This window comes from Rhynchophorus ferrugineus, unplaced genomic scaffold (assembly GCF_030347505.1).
Source record: "Rhynchophorus ferrugineus isolate W39M unplaced genomic scaffold, kcgeb_rfMv2 rfM588, whole genome shotgun sequence".
NCBI classification, from domain to species: domain Eukaryota; kingdom Metazoa; phylum Arthropoda; class Insecta; order Coleoptera; family Curculionidae; genus Rhynchophorus; species Rhynchophorus ferrugineus.
This window is the reverse complement of record NW_027473165.1, coordinates 37,501-41,993: the sequence shown is the minus strand read 5'-3', so window position 1 is coordinate 41,993 and position 4,493 is coordinate 37,501. Positions and strand designations below refer to the sequence as shown.

The window sequence follows — 4,493 nt, the reverse complement described above, 5'->3', positions numbered from 1 at the left end:
GAATAAAATAAAAAATCACGAAACGTTTCTCGTACGAGGTTTCCTTGTCGCTTTATATATTTCTATCTAGCGAAGGGTTCGGAGAGAATGTTTTTCGAGGTCTTATAAACGCCGAACGATATTTTGCGGCATCCAATTTTCGACGTAGTCGACGATCGTCGTCGATAATCGAGATAATTGGGTGCCTAGTCGATCGGTTGTGTATAAAAAAAACAAAAGATGTGTCTAAGATGATGATATCGTTTTGTTTTATTAGACAACTAATATTAAAATGTAAGAGCGTGGCGCCTCGGACCGGTTTTTCCGTCGTCTAGGCGCGCTATCATGCACCTCCTTTTTATTAGTCGTCGATATATATTATATATCGTCGTCTTACGCACACGTTTCTTTATAAGTCAAACTTATAAAATAAACTGTGTCTGTATTTGTTTTATCTGCTTCGTGTCGATAAAATAATAAGAACAGTTCCCTGGTTGATCCTGCCAGTAGTCATATGCTTGTCTCAAAGATTAAGCCATGCATGTCTCAGTACATACCGAATTAAGGTGAAACCGCGAAAGGCTCATTAAATCAGTTATGGTTCCTTAGATCGTACCCACAATTACTTGGATAACTGTGGTAATTCTAGAGCTAATACATGCAAACAGAGCTCCGACCAGAGATGGAAGGAGTGCTTTTATTAGATCAAAACCAATCGGTTTCGGGTTCGCGCTCGTCATCGTACAACTTGGTGACTCTGAATAACTTTAAGCTGATCGCACGGTCTCGCACCGGCGACACATCTTTCAAATGTCTGCCTTATCAACTGTCGATGGTAGGTTCTGCGCCTACCATGGTCGTAACGGGTAACGGGGAATCAGGGTTCGATTCCGGAGAGGGAGCCTGAGAAACGGCTACCACATCCAAGGAAGGCAGCAGGCGCGCAAATTACCCACTCCCGGCACGGGGAGGTAGTGACGAAAAATAACGATACGGGACTCATCCGAGGCCCCGTAATCGGAATGAGTACACTCTAAACCCTTTAACGAGGATCAATTGGAGGGCCAGTCTGGTGCCAGCAGCCGCGGTAATTCCAGCTCCAATAGCGTATATTAAAGTTGTTGCGGTTAAAAAGCTCGTAGTCGAATTTGTGTCTCGCGCCGCCGGTTCATCGTTCGCGGTGTTAACTGGCGTGTTTTTCGCGAGACGTCCTGCCGGTGGGCTTAGTCGTGTCGCGTCGCCGTCGCGCGTGCGTTTCGGCGTGCGTGTTGTGCGCGTCGTGGTTACGACGGCCCAACTCAATCCTGCCGCGGTGCTCTTTACTGAGTGTCGAGGTGGGCCGGCACGTTTACTTTGAACAAATTAGAGTGCTCAAAGCAGGCTAAAATTTCGCCTGAATACTGTATGCATGGAATAATGGAATAGGACCTCGGTTCTATTTTGTTGGTTTTCGGAACCCCGAGGTAATGATTAATAGGAACGGATGGGGGCATTCGTATTGCGACGTTAGAGGTGAAATTCTTGGATCGTCGCAAGACGAACAGAAGCGAAAGCATTTGCCAAAAACGCTTTCATTGATCAAGAACGAAAGTTAGAGGTTCGAAGGCGATCAGATACCGCCCTAGTTCTAACCTTAAACGATGCCAGCTAGCGATCCGTCGACGTTCCCTAATATGACTCGACGGGCAGCTTCCGGGAAACCAAAGCTTTTGGGTTCCGGGGGAAGTATGGTTGCAAAGCTGAAACTTAAAGGAATTGACGGAAGGGCACCACCAGGAGTGGAGCCTGCGGCTTAATTTGACTCAACACGGGAAAACTTACCTGGTCCTGACACTAGAAGGATTGACAGATTGAGAGCTCTTTCTTGATTCGGTGGGTGGTGGTGCATGGCCGTTCTTAGTTGGTGGAGCGATTTGTCTGGTTAATTCCGATAACGAACGAGACTCTAGCCTGCTAACTAGGCGCTTTTTGACATCCTAAAGGCCCGCCGGCCGCGTTGCTTTCGGGTTTCGCGGTTCGTGCGCGGTTTTTACTGTCGGCGTACAAACTATTCTTCTTAGAGGGACAGGCGGCTTCTAGCCGCACGAGATTGAGCAATAACAGGTCTGTGATGCCCTTAGATGTTCTGGGCCGCACGCGCGCTACACTGAAGGAATCAGCGTGTCTTCCCTGGCCGAGCGGCCCGGGTAACCCGCTGAACCTCCTTCGTGCTAGGGATTGGGGCTTGCAATTGTTCCCCATGAACGAGGAATTCCCAGTAAGCGCGAGTCATAAGCTCGCGTTGATTACGTCCCTGCCCTTTGTACACACCGCCCGTCGCTACTACCGATTGAATGATTTAGTGAGGTCTTCGGATCGACACGCGATGGCGTTTCGGCGTCGTCGATGTGTAGGAAAAGATGACCAAACTTGATCATTTAGAGGAAGTAAAAGTCGTAACAAGGTTTCCGTAGGTGAACCTGCGGAAGGATCATTACAGTGTGTTGTTATGCCTATATATATATAATAGGTAAACGTACAAGTCTGTAAAAATCATTGTCGAACGTTAAAGAGCCATCTACGAAGTTCGGAAGTTCCGATCGAATTTCGACGTCGTCAACGTAGCTGTTTTCGGGTACCTATAATATATGGTTTTAAAAGATGTACGCCCGAAAGCGGAGATATATACGATGAAGATGTTGTTATATAGGACGACGAGTAATAATCGTCGGCCTACGACGGATTTCGTTATAAATGGACAAATCGAGCGCAAAATAAAACGATTTTGCCAATTATATTTCTAATCGACGTTTCGATCCTCATATCGACGAACATATACGATGATCGGTAATGTGATTAGTTTACGAAAATCTTATCACCCTTCGTTTGTTTCATTCCAAAAGGGTGAGATTTAGTTTACGAAAATATTGCCAAACTATGATCAGCGTATGCTCTTTTGTTGTCGTACGAGGTGAGACGACGAAAATTTACAACGAACGTCACCATTTCGAGTAGTCTGTCTCCGCTCCTCTCGTTGTGTGTAGTGGAGAAGACGAAAATAAACCGTAAGAGCGTTTTAAAGTCGACGGCGGCTGCGAAAGGGGCGCAAGCGCTGTCTATGACGTGAGCGCGCGTCGTCGTCGTCGTCGTCGTCTTATAATAGAAACGTTTCGATATGCGTTTAAAACCTAACTTAAAAAAAGATTACCCTAAACGGTGGATCACTTGGCTCGTGGGGTCGATGAAGAACGCAGCTAATTGCGCGTCAACTTGTGAACTGCAGGACACATGAACATCGACATTTCGAACGCACATTGCGGTCCTGGGATCTCATACCCGGACCACTCCTGGCTGAGGGTCGTATCTCATTTCAAGACTGCTCGGATTTTCTTTGATCTTCGCGATCGACGAGAAATGTCTGAGCGTGCTGAGCGTATAAGCGCGATTCGATCGCGACGTTCTAAAACGTGACAGCGGACCCGTACGTGTGACCTAACTCTCTCGTACGGGTCGTACGAATATGAAAGGGATGAGACGTGTTTAAAACGGTCGTTCGCACGTTTTTGTGATAAACGTAGCGCGCACCATTAATACGATCGTCGTATCCGATAAAATTAGTTTTTAATCGACGTCGGATCGTAGGTGCGTTGTCTCTCGAATACGAGGGAGAAAACACCGTTTTTCGACGGCGCGTCTTTTCCATTCTAAACTTTTATATTTCGTATTGGCTCCTAATCTTCATTATTATGATGATTACGAGCGCCACGCATATTAAACTAGCGACCTCAGAGCAGGTGAGACTACCCGCTGAATTTAAGCATATTACTAAGCGGAGGAAAAGAAACTAACTAGGATTCCCTTAGTAGCTGCGAGCGAACAGGGATTAGCCCAGCACCGAATCCCGCGACCGACATCGGGCGCCGGGAAATGTGGTGTTCGGGAGGGTCCATTATCTCGACGTTACGTCGCGCGTCCAAGTCCATCTTGAACGGGGCAACAGCCCATAGAGGGTGCCAGGCCCGTAGCGACCGTGACTGACGGCGAGAGGATCTCTCCTTAGAGTCGGGTTGCTTGAGAGTGCAGCCCTAAGCGGGTGGTAAACTCCATCTAAGGCTAAATATAACCACGAGACCGATAGCGAACAAGTACCGTGAGGGAAAGTTGAAAAGCACTTTGAAGAGAGAGTTCAAGAGTACGTGAAACCGTTTAGGGGTAAACCTGAGAAACCCGAAAGGTCGAAGGGAGAAATTCATTCGCGGCTCGTAGTAGGCGGCGTGCGATCGCGTGACACGTGACGTTTCGGCGTTGCGCGCGCCTTTCGTACGTCGATCCGGCGACGAACGCGTGCACTTTTCTCCTTGTAGGACGTCGCGATCCGTTGGGCGTCGGCTTAAGGCTCGAGGTGGAGACCGTAGACTGCGGTTCGCGCCGTTTTCGTTTACGGACCCTCGTGTTCGCGGTCGACTCGCTCGACGGTATACCGAATGGTTTAAGGCCGCTACTCGTTAGCGTTCGGCTCGTCGCAAGCGCGTCAG

At 48.2% G+C, this 4,493-nt stretch overlaps 3 non-coding genes across 3 annotated transcripts in view; all 3 read left to right on the top strand.

Annotated features, from left to right (window-relative positions):
* Positions 1–466: 466 nt before the first annotated feature.
* Positions 467–2,455, top strand: LOC143206205 (small subunit ribosomal RNA). Its single transcript, XR_013008201.1, has one exon. It is a non-coding gene; the product is annotated as a small subunit ribosomal RNA (ribosomal RNA).
* Positions 2,456–3,163: 708 nt separating this feature from the next.
* On the top strand, positions 3,164–3,319 carry LOC143206203 (5.8S ribosomal RNA). Its single transcript, XR_013008199.1, has one exon. It is a non-coding gene; the product is annotated as a 5.8S ribosomal RNA (ribosomal RNA).
* A 419-nt stretch (positions 3,320–3,738) lies between these two features.
* Positions 3,739–4,493, top strand: part of LOC143206202 (large subunit ribosomal RNA) — a 4,099-nt gene continuing 3,344 nt past the window's right edge. Inside the window, exon 1 of the ribosomal RNA XR_013008198.1 lies at positions 3,739–4,493. This exon is cut by the window's right edge and continues 3,344 nt beyond it. This is a non-coding gene — a ribosomal RNA (large subunit ribosomal RNA).